The sequence below is a fragment of the Narcine bancroftii genome, chromosome 10 (genome assembly GCF_036971445.1).
Source record: "Narcine bancroftii isolate sNarBan1 chromosome 10, sNarBan1.hap1, whole genome shotgun sequence".
NCBI classification, from domain to species: Eukaryota; Metazoa; Chordata; class Chondrichthyes; order Torpediniformes; family Narcinidae; genus Narcine; species Narcine bancroftii.
The window spans coordinates 22541675-22554000 of NC_091478.1; the positions used below are offsets into that span (position 1 = coordinate 22541675).

The following is a 12326-nucleotide window of genomic DNA, read 5'->3' on the forward strand; positions in this document are numbered from 1 at the left end:
AAGTCCCCTTGCATGCTGCAATCATTCATAATTTAAATAATAATCTGATCTAGATCTTTTTTTCTTCCAAAGTGGATGACTTGGGAAGCGGGTGATAAAATGAGTTACAATTATTTTCAGAATTGCTTTCTAGGCTGTCATTAAGCCAAGACAAATGAGAGTACAAACCAGAGAGCAAAATTCTTAGATATAGGAACAGTGGGGTCCTTGGTGCAAGCTGTGTATATCATTGAAAGGGGTAATGCAGGTTTGTCCAGAAAACATTTGGGATTCTATGCTTTATAAATACAATACAAAGGCAAGAAACAGAATTTAGTCATAATAGCAGTATTGTTTCAAATTCTGGGCACAAAATTTAGGAAGGATGAGAAAATTGTAGAGGACAGACAAGATTTTCTAGTACCTTTCCAGGAATGAAGGGGTTAAATTACATGGTTGCCCTGGAGAAAATTGACATTCTTCCTGAAAGAGAAAGGAGTTTGTAATGGGATCTGATAGTGATATTTAACATCCTGAAGGTTATAAAAAGAGTTGATAGATGGAAATAATGGGGTCATCAAGATTGAGCAGTCTCAGATTATACCCATTGGAATTTAGAAGGATGAGGGGAAATCTTACAGAGACATAAAGAATATAGAAAGAATAAATAAGGTAGAAGCAGGAAGATTATTTCCACTGGCAGGTGAGACTAGAACTAGGAAAATAGCCTTATGATTCAAGGGAGTAGATGTAAGAAAACAGGTAAGGGAAAATTACTTCTTTCAGAGAGTATTAAATCTGCAGAATTCTCTGTAAAATGAACCAGTTAAGACTGCCTCTTTGAATGTATCTAAGACACAGATAGATGGAAAAAAAGAAGAGAAGAAATTAAAAGTCATGGGGAATGGACCTGAGTCCATGGCCAAATTAGCTATGATCTTACTGAAATGTGGAGCAGGCTCAATGGTCCAGATAGCCACTCCTGCTCCTATTTATTTTGAATAGTTCTTAAACTACTCACAATGGGGCTATCTCTCAGTAGGGAGCTGAATAAGTTCAAGTTGATTGTCATGTGTGACAAGATGCAGTAATAGAGGTTTTTACATCATGTACATTGTACAACTAGTAAGATGGTACAAATTCCAGAGTTACAGAGAGATCAGTTGGTACGGAGCAAAGGCAATGTAATTTTACTATTTAGGTGTTCATTCAGGAGTTTGATAACAGCAGGAGGTTGGGAGGTCATTTGCTCCATGGAGGAGTGTGGAGTCAGAAGATTACCAAATCTGAAAGAATATTTACGGGAGGAAAGGTAGAGTGGAGTGCTTGTGGAGTATGAAAGAAGATCTGCTGGGAGCAACTTACAATGTGTCGCCACGCTTCCTGAATGGGGAAAAATGTGCAGGCCTACAAGGGGCTGGTAGAGGACGATGAGTGCATGCACCCAAATGGACAGTAGGCTGAATGATCTCTATCCAGGCAATAACCATTATGATTCTGTCATTCTATCTTGCCTCTTTGGTGGACTTGAAAGATTCCATGCTGTTGTTTGACAGAAGAGCGTGAGTTCTTGGGCAATAATTGTCTGTCAACCACAATGATCTCATCATTATCGAGATCCCTGTGGTAGCTCATTGTGCCGAATAACTATCACTGTATTTCCTGTATTTCAACTGAAGCTAGACTATGCAAAATTATTTAATTATTATTTGAGTTCTTTAATGGAGAAGATTCTTGGGAAAAGGATTTGCACCCATTTTGAAAAGGATAGACTTATTAGGAATAGTCAGCATGTTTTGACCCAGGTGAGATCGTGTCTCACAAACCTGATTGAGATTTTTTTTTAGGATGTTAACTAAAATGATTGATAAGTTGCCAAGAAAGTTGGTATAAAATTTGGTTAGACTAACTTTATAGGATTGTGTGCAATATTGGTCACTGCATTTCAGGAAGGATGTGGACAAGAAGCACAAGAGGTTCTCCTCAATTTTGAATTGAATATTGGATATAAGGAGAAGTTCTGCAAACCTGGATTGTTTTTGCTGGTGCATTGGAAGCTGAGTCATGATTTGACAGAAGAATATAAAACTGTGGGAGGCATAGATCGGAGCCTTTTTGACAGGATAGAAATGTCAAATACAAGAAGGCATGGGTTTAAGGTGAGTGGGTGAAAGCATAAAGGTGATCTGAGGCCTTTTTTTCACTCACAAATAATGATAGGTACTTGGAACATGCTGCCAGGGGTAAAGTAGTTGAATAAATTATAGCAACATACAAGAGCATTTAGACCAGCAGTTCTCAACAGAGGTCACAGCACATTTAAGGGGGACCATGGACAGAAATCATAATTTTTTTTTTGTTTTTTATGTAGTCGGTGGGAATGAAGTACAGAAGAAACCAACTAACCTACTTCATAGGGAAGGGGGCCCATAAACTTTGAGCAGAGTCCTGAGGAGGTCATAGCCAAAACAAATGTTGAGAATGGCTGATTTAGAGGGACCATCAACAGGGATATAGACCTTGTGCCGAAAGATCAGATTGGCATCATGGTCTGAAGCTGTACTGTTCTATATTTTAACATATCAAAGCAAGAGGAAGATGCTTGTAAATGAAGATTTTCCATTTCTTGCTAAATTTCTAATCCTTTTTGTCCTCATTTGGACTGAAGTCTGTCATGTGGGACCTGAAGCAAAGGATTGGTCTCAGATGATCCCATCTGCTTATTTTTTTTGGCATTCTTAATGAAGAACTGAAGCCCAAAATGTCAACTGCCTTATGGTTTCATGGATGTTCCATCAGAACTTTTGTGTATTGTTCTAGTTATCCAGCATCTGTAGTCTCCTTGTTTACCTCATAAAGATTCTGTGCCAGTAGATCAAAGTGCACGTTGATAATAGCTCAAAAAGCCAATAGTCATTGACCACGTAACCTGTTGCTGCTGTTAACGTAATCTAAGTCAACGCAGACAGGGTAGCCTATCCGGATCAGTATATTGAAGGTCAACAGTGTAGAAAGCCATACAGTATCAACTGCAGCTGAGTTGGAAGCATTCTTGTCCCCAAATTAGTAGGTTGTGGTCACATCCCACTTAAGGAACATGTCGGCCCAGGTTGACATTCCAGTGCAAGTACCGAGCACCATTGCAGAATCACGTTCAGATAGATTATTAATTAATTAGCTTCCTATTCTCTAGTTAAAAATATCACGTGATTCCTATGTCAAAAAAAAGCAGGAACTTTATTGTTGGTGTCCTAATGATTTTTTTTTAGTCAGTATTGAATGTGGAGTCTTGCTATGCACATATTGACTTCTGTATCTGTTGTGTTGCAACAATGATCTGGCTTCAGAAATAATCAAGAGCACCTTTGGACATTTTCCAATCAAGAAAGACTCTGGAAATGCAGGATTTTTTTTCTTTCATTTGATAACAATTATGCTGTTTCTTTAAATGTGTATTCTGTCCCTGCAGTCAGCATGTTTGTAAGGAACAGAAAATATGAAATGAGATCATCCAATTAAATTCATATTTTCTCTCTCTGGTCACAGTTTCCTGCTCAAGAACTAACTGGGGCTTCCACCACCATTATTAACTCCCTGGCTGCTTTCAAATGGCTTTCTTCGAAGACATTTGCTCACACATTTTCAAGTGATGAACATTTGGTCAGGCAACTGAGTGATATTTGATGATGATGAGTTTGTTGTAACACAATGTACAAATGCACTGAAATTCTTGTGTGATGCAGCTACACAAAAACACATATAAATTCAATCACATACAAGGAAAAATATCTAATAAATGTGAAATGTAGGTATTCAGTTCATAAAAAAAGAGTGATGTTAAAATGGCGGATACAGAACTAGAGTCCTGGAGTAGTGTTATGGTTAGGTTAGTACAGGAAGGTTCAAGAGCCTGTAGCTATTGGATAAAAACCGTTTTTGAACCTAGACGTGTCGGACTTTAGGCTTCTGTACCTTCTGCGTAAAGGTAGCAGAAAAAAGGGATTGTGACCAGGGTAATGGGGATCCTTGGTGATGTCGGCTTTCTCGAGGCATCAGTTCTCATTGATATATTCAGTGGACAGGAGGTTGATACCTGTAGCCACTTCTTACAGCCTCAGGCTTTCCTGGGCAGGCCATGATGCAACCAATCAGTGTACTTTTCACAGTGCACATGCATATCTTCTTCTTTGGCTTGGCTTCGCGGACGAAGATTTAGGGAGGGGGTAAAAAGTCCACGTCAGCTGCAGGCTCGTTTGTGGCTGACAAGTCCGATGCGGGACAGGCAGACACGGTTGCAGCGGTTGCAGGGGAAAATTGGTTGGTTGGGGTTGGGTGTTGGGTTTTTCCCATATAGTCAACAGAGTATTCAACAACTGGTGGAATCTCCTCAGACTCTTTTGAAAGTAGAGGTGTCAGTGTTTCTTTTTCAGAGTTCCCTTGGTGTGCTGACCCCCAGAGAGGTCTTTTGATATGTGAGCTCACAGGAACTTGAGGCTACTAACCCTCTCCCCTGCTATTCTGCAAATGAAGATGGGTGCATGGTCCCATTTTGCCCTCAGAACCCTTGGACCAGCTAATGGTTTTTAAATAATCAGAGGGGTCCACCCATTGTTCCCATTGTAAATGTGTAATTTTGCAAGGCAAACGACGAGAAACTCTGTGGGTAAGACAGCATCCATGCTGTCAACATTTCTGGTTAGGACCCTTTATCGAGACCAAAGTTAAAGGGGAAATTGTTTTACGTTTATAAAGGGTGAAAGAAGCAGAAGGAGAGGCCAAAGTTGACAAGATCTTGGACAGAAAGTGTGAGTGGTGGAGAGCTCACTGGGAAGGGGGAGGGGGAAGAAAAGTTAGAGAGAGAATAGTAAGTATAGGAGTAGATAAAGAAGAGATGAAAACAGATGTGGGGGGCACCTAAAATCATTAAAATCAATGTCCATGCCATTAGGTTTAAGGTTGAACAGGAGGAACGTGATATGTTGCTCTTCGAGTTTGCGTTTGGTTTTGCCCCAACAATGGACAAGCCAGAGGATAGACAACTGTGTAAGAATAGTTTGGGGTTTTGAAATGATTGATTGCAGCATGTTAAAGTTTAGAGCCACAAATTTTACAAAGTTGCCAGTCTACACTCAAAATCTTAAAATTAACTTCATTCTCCACAACAGATCATGGGAATAAATTAATTAAGAAGGCATCTGGATTCTTGCTTTTATTGGCTGAGGTGTAGAATACAAGAACTAGGAATTAGCACTAAAAATTTATATAAGGCAGATTAGGCCAAGTGAGAGTACAGTGTGATTTCTGGCTACCCAATGACAGGAAGGATGTGGTGCCTCCTGGCTGAGTGCAGAGAAGATAGGAAACACATTGACAGGGCTGTAGACTTCATTATGAGGTGACATAATCTAAGATGTAGTTGCATTTTTTTTAAAACAAAGAAAACTAAAGAGAGATTTATCTCATGCCCCTTTGACTCCCATGTATTATGAAAGATCTAGGCAGGACAAACAGATAATTGACAACTCAACAACTTGTGGGCATAGATTTCAAGCAAATGACAAGAAATGGAGGAAATTGAATGAAAAGCAATCACTCAATGATTTGTAAGAGTTTGGAACTTAGTGCATGAATTGGTGATGGAAGCAAAAACCCTCAACAAGGGAAATTTGAAGAGCCATAGCCAACCAACAATGTAATAGATGGGAATTGGAAAGTAGGGTTGTCTATTTTGGCCATGCACAGGTATAATTGGTCAATTGTTCTTCTATGCCTTAGAATTCTGTGGTACTAAGACAATCACTCAGAAAGCAAACTGGTTGGTTTAAGTGATATTTCACTGGCACAGGTGTGGTTGAAATGGAAAAAATAACAGCAAGTAGCAAGCAATTGCAGAGGGTTATGATTTAAATGCTCCATCTATAACTCCTGCTGCCTTGGAAAAAACTTACCCTGGCCTCCCTTTCCCATCAGGAAGAAGGATCACAAGTGTGAGATCATTCACCACCAGTTTTAGACTCCTGAGTAAACCTCAAAATGTAATCATGTTGCCTATGTTCCATACACACTGATCCCTCTCAAAAATTCTGCACATTTGTACTCTCTTTTTATACTAAGTATAAGATGTCTAACGGGTCTGCAGCCCCCTCCCCTCTTTGCCCATGATGAGTAGCAGGCTGCCAATGTTTGTCGTTCTCATGCAGTGAGGTTAGTCGAAACTGCAGAAATGTGATGAGTCAACATTAATGCAAATTTTAGTACAAGATAATTTAAACCAAGAGAAAATAACAGAAAATAATTGGAGACACAAAAGGGTCTCCAATTCATGTTTCACTCACACTAAAGAGTCCACAGATGCTGGAACCTAGAGCAACAGATAATCTGCTGGAGGAACTCAGCGAGTCAAGCAGGATCAGTGAATGAAAAAATGGTTGACATTTCAGTCAGAACCCTTCACAAAGGGAACTTGATGAAGGGTTCTGACCCAAAATATCAACAATTGCTTTTTTTCCACTGATGCTATTCCACCTGCTGAATCCCTCCTGCATGTTGTTTGCTGCTACAGAAAATAATTGATTGCTTCATGGTTATGTGCTCAATACAAAACTTTTAAAATGTAATTAGTTATAGTTACATGAGCCACGCTACAGTGAAGTTGGGTTTGCAGCTATTTTCTGAAATCATAAAAATTCTCATTATCTGCAATAATCTGAGATCTATTTTGAAATCACCCAAGATTATGAAATGAATAGACAGGAACACAAGAATTACTGCATGAGCAGTAATAGGCCATCTGGGCCTAAAGCCTGTTCCAGCATTCATTATAGTCATGTAAGGTCTTCTATCTCTATGTTATTTTCCCAAATTACTTGATTCCTTTAATATCCAGATATTTATCAATCTTGTTTTGGCTGGAATCCGTTATTGGGCAAGATAATGCCAAAGAATCACTATCCTCTGCGTGAAGAAATTTCTCCTCATCCCAGTTCTTTTTGACCTATCCCATCTCCTGAGACTCTAGCCCCTTTCACAATTTGCCAGTGATCCCAGAAATCAAACACCAGTTGCCCTTTAAAGCGGCAAGTGTGAAAGCAAAATCTGCTCAACGCCGGTGTCCGATGACGTCATCTCACACCAGGGATTGACGGCCTCGACCCCTAGTACAATCCTTGGCATCTGCAGATGCCAGCATTGAGATCAGGCAAGTGTGAAATGGGCAATCACTTCTCTCTCTTGCGTGCTATGACATGCAGGCACATCCGATTAAAGGTAGAACAGACCAAACGCCGGGGTTAGACCCTTGCAAGTGTGAAAGCTTTCAGTGTCCAGTTTAGGAGTGGTCTAGTGTGAAAGGCCATACCTCTATTCCTATCCCGGGACACTGATCTGCTGATTTAGTGAGACGCAAGTGTGAAAGGAGCTTCTGACTCTTCGTTCTTGTCTCCTCCACCAGGGGGAGTGTCCTTAAGGTGTCTAGCCTGTTGAACTCTATAAGAACTACAGATTGGAATGAAGCCATTCCTCATTCTTCTAACCTTTAATCTGTGGTCTGTCACTTTGTCATGGGTGGGAAAATATAACTGATATAATAATAATTCATATGTAAAATATAATTGTAAATTTGATGACAGAAATACCAAGAGCTTTCAAAAATGTTTCCCACCAAAACAAAATGAAAATCCTGTCAGCAATCTGGGAAGGGGTTTGAGCTTGTCCGCATATCTCCTCTCCTCTGTGAGTGAGGGAAAAAAGGTTTACAACCTCTGGGAAAGAGAATACTGTTGAATACAAGAGTTTGAAGAAGTTTGTATTCTCTGCTGTTCTGGTCACAAGGAAGGATTTTAACATCCCCCTCCCCCATCTGACAATAAATTGGGTGTGTGCAGGATGAAGGCAGTTAGAGGGATTATTGAAATGTAGGAGGGAGGGACACTCTTAGTGGATCCTCAGTCCCCTATCTGAGCCAGAAAGTTGTGGGAAGCATCAATCCACTTGGCCTCTCACACTAAGGATATCATGTCGGGAGTTTATTTTCTAAGGACCACAGGGCATGGAAGGGAAAGAAGACATTTTTTGTGCCATGAAAATGGGAAGGTTGCATGGATCACATTTCCATCTGGTTGTGTGTTGTCAGAATGCTCTGTCAATGTTGTATGCTAATACATGTAGGTTAACAATATTTTTGAGTGGCAGAAAAATTCATTGATATGTATAGAGATAAGGTATTGCAATGCAGAGGGGGTAATCATATCACAGGAGTGTGTAAGACAAGGTGCAAAATTACGATAAATTACAATTCAGTAGAGGATTTTTAAAAATAAATACTACTGCGAAAAAGAGAAAGGGTGAAGTAGTATCTATAGGTTCATTGTCCAATCAGAAATCTGATGGCAGAGGGGAAGAAGCTGCTTTTGTAACATTGAGTATGTGTCTTCAGGCTCCTGTACTTCCTTCCTGATGGTAGCAGCGAGAAAAGGGCATGGCCTGGGTGGTGAGGGTTCTTTTTTTTTTTTTTAATTTTTTTTAATTTTTTTATTTTTCACACCATAAATCACATTAGCCATGATATACACTATTTCTTTTTCACACATATACAGTGACTTTTTCTCCCCCCCCCTTTCCTCCCAAACCACCCCCCCACCCCCCCCTCTCATCCATTTTAGGTATACAATCTAGGTTGCATTAAGCCAGTCAGACAATGTTGTCATTCAACAAAATTACACCAGAAATTCTACTGAGTCCATTCTTTTCTTTCCTTCTCCTTCCATCAACTTAGGTAATGTTTGTCCCCGGTAGGTTTTCGCTATTGTATTTAATGTAAGGCTCCTATACTTGTTCGAATATTTCAATATTATTTCTTAACCTATATGTTATTTTTTCTAATGGAATACATTTATTCATTTAAATTTAGTAGTTTCTTCCTTTTAATTTGGTTATGTATTCCATTAATATTTAAAGTCATATAGTTCAGCGTAGCCCTTTTATATTTTGTTTATCTTCTCTTTCCGTTTTTCCATCATTACCTTTCCTCCTTTTCCATTTCTGTTTTCTTATTTTCAACTCTTTATAAGTCAACATTCCTACAACATCTAACATTTTCCTTATTCTCCTATTTCTATCTTATTTATCCCCAATCTCCCCTTCACCTCCTGAGTTGTCCTTTATCCCTTGTCGGACAACCACATCTCCCCTCTCCATTTGGATTTGCGAATCCACTCGCAAGCGTCAACTGATTTTGCAGTGACCGCTATTTCCCCCCGGTGGTGAGGGTTCTTGATGATAGAGGCTGCTTTCTTGAGGTACTGCCTCTTAATGATATCCTTAATGCAGTGGACTGATACCCATAATGGTTCTGACTGAGTTTACAACCCTCTGTAACCCATTCCTGTCCCATGCATTGGCACCTCCATATCAGATAGTAATGCAACAAGTTAGAATGCTCTCCACGGTACACCTGTAGAATTTTGCAAGTGTCTTTGGTTTTATATCTCTGGGATGGCTATTTCACATTTTCCTCAACATAGTGGCTCCCAGGATAGGTCTTTAGAGATATTTTCCAGCACTGACCCCTTGATGAGGACTAGTTAGTGTTCTCTTGGTTTCCCCTTCCCAGTCCACAATCAGTTCCTTAGTTTTGCTGATGTTAAGTGCAAGGTTGTTGTTGTGACACCACTCAACTAGCTGATCTATCTCACTCCTCTTTGACATCTGATTCTGCCAACAACCATGGTGTCATCAGCAAATTTGTAGATGGCATTTGAATTATGCCTGGCCACACAAGTTACAGGTATAGAAAAAGTAGAGCATGCATTTTTGAGGTGCGCCTGTGTTAATTGATTCAAGATTATTTTATTGTCATGCAATACAACAGATGTAATATTACTCAAAATTGTCTTTCATGGATTGTCAGTGAGGAGGAGATATTGTTACCAATCTGAACTGTGGTCTTCTGATGAGAAAGTCAAGGATCCTGTTGCAGAGGGAGGTACAGAGGCTGAGGTTTTGATGCTTGCTGACCAGTTCTGATGGTGTTGAAAGCTGAGCTGCAATTGATGAAAAGCCACCTGATGTAGATCTTGCTGTTGTTCAGGTGATCCCGTGATCCAAGGCTGAGTTGAGAGCCAGTAAAATTGTACCTGCTGTGGAATGATTGTGGCAATAGGCAAATTGCAGTGGGTCCAGGTCTTTGCTGAGATATGAGTTAATTCTGGCCATGGCCATGACAACCTTCCAAAGCATTTCATTTCAGTAGCTCTGAGTGCTATTGGACGATAGACATTGAGGCAGCTCTTTTTGGACACTGGTATGAAGCAGGTGGGAACCTCTGACAGCAACAGTGAGAGATTGCAAATGTTCATGAAGACTCCAGTTGTTTTGTTGGCACAGATTCTCAGTATCCTGCCAAGTACACCATCAGGGCGTGATGCTTTGCAACCCTCCCCCCCCCCCCCGGCCAAGTCTCTCTCAAAAGATGTTCAGATGTTGACTGTTGGCCTCTGAAACAGATATAACAGGGATCACCAGCTTCAGCAAGGATTCTCACTGGTATAGATTAATTCTCCTTTTCAAAGGGAGCATAAGAGGTGTTCAGCTCTTAGGGGAGTAAGTATCACAGCCATTTATGATGTTAGGCTTTGCCTTGTAGGATGTGATGGCCTGCAAGCCCTGCCATAGCTTGCATATATATATATATATATATGTATATATATATATATATATCTTCTTTGGCTTGGCTTCGCGGACGAAGATTTATGGAGGGGGTAAAAAGTCCACATCAGCTGCAGGCTCGTTTGTGGCTGACCAGTCCGATGCGGGACAGGCAGACACGATTGCAGCGGTTGCAAGGGAAAATTGGTTGGTTGGGGTTGGGTGTTGGGTTTTTCCTCCTTTGCCTTTTGTCAGTGAGGTGGGCTCTGCGGTCTTCTTCAAAGGAGGCTGCTGCCCGCCAAACTGTGAGGCGCCAAGATGCACGGTTTGAGGCGTTATCAGCCCACTGGCGGTGGTCAATGTGGCAGGCACCAAGAGATTTCTTTAGGCAGTCCTTGTACCTTTTCTTTGGTGCACCTCTGTCACGGTGGCCAGTGGAGAGCTCGCCATATAATACGATCTTGGGAAGGCGATGGTCCTCCATTCTGGAGACGTGACCCATCCAGCGCAGCTGGATCTTCAGCAGCGTGGACTCGATGCTGTCGACCTCTGCCATCTCGAGTACCTCGACGTTAGGGGTGTGAGCGCTCCAATGGATGTTGAGGATGGAGCGGAGACAACGCTGGTGGAAGCGTTCTAGGAGCCGTAGGTGGTGCCGGTAGAGGACCCATGATTCGGAGCCGAACAGGAGTGTGGGTATGACAACGGCTCTGTATACGCTATATATATAATATATATATATATATATATATATATATCTAATTATGTTTCTAACTTCATTCAGAATTGCACCTGGTCTTCCTACAGAGAACTGGATCACTGGTCTTAAATGCCATCAATCTAGCCCTCAGTAGGCTGCAAATCCTTTAGTTCATCCACAGCTTTTGGTTGAGGTACTTGCAGTATGTACACATGGGCAGGAGTTTATCGGTATTTGAATGGGGATGTGGGGTGGGTGGTGATGAGACATATGTCATTATTTGAAACAAAATAACAAATAATTTTGTTGTTGTTAGATGCAAGATGAATACTGACTGACAAAGAGGACTCTGTTGCCAACAGGGTTCGCCACAGACATCAGAAGCAGACAAAGCCTTGATTTTACATCTGAAGCTTGAGTCAAACTGCCATTACACCTCATGGCAAAAAGGCAAGTCAAGTGGATTTATTCAGTAATTCCTGCTTGAAAAGTATCATAATGGCTGATCATTGATTTCTGGAAGAGGGACAAAGCTCACTTCCCCGTCCACATCAGTGGAACTGAGGTGAAGATAGTAGACCACTTTTAGTTCTTTGGCATGAATACAGTGGCCAAGAAAGTGCTCTTTGCTTCTACTTCCTCATAAGCCCTAAGGAATTTCAGCTTGTCTCCTGCATCCCTCAACAAACTTTAAAGGTGCACCATCAAAGGATTTCTGTCAGGGCACATCACTGCGTGGTATGGGAAATAACCATATAACCACTAGTCCATGCCGTAACAAATCCCCACCCTCCTAGTCCCACTGACCAGCACCCGGTCCTCTCCAGTCCTCTCCTCTCCATGTAACTATCCAGTCTTTCCTTAAATGTAACCAATGATCCCGCCTCGACCACGTCTGTCGGAAGCTCATTCCACATCCCCACCACCCTTTGCGTAAAGAAATTTCCCCTCATGTTCCCCTTATAATTTTCCCCCTTCAATCTTAAACCATGCCCTCTAGTTT

At 41.1% G+C, this 12326-nt stretch overlaps 1 protein-coding gene across 3 annotated transcripts in view; it reads left to right on the forward strand.

Annotated features, from left to right (window-relative positions):
• Positions 1-12326, forward strand: part of mfsd13a (major facilitator superfamily domain containing 13A) — a 92262-nt gene that overhangs the window by 3538 nt on the left and 76398 nt on the right. For 2 of the 3 annotated variants that reach the window (XM_069900135.1, XM_069900143.1), the window contains exon 2: positions 11640-11773. The gene's annotated coding sequence lies outside the window, so the exon portion shown is untranslated. The remainder of the gene's footprint in view (positions 1-11639; positions 11774-12326) is intronic. The other variant, XM_069900139.1, reaches the window with a different exon arrangement.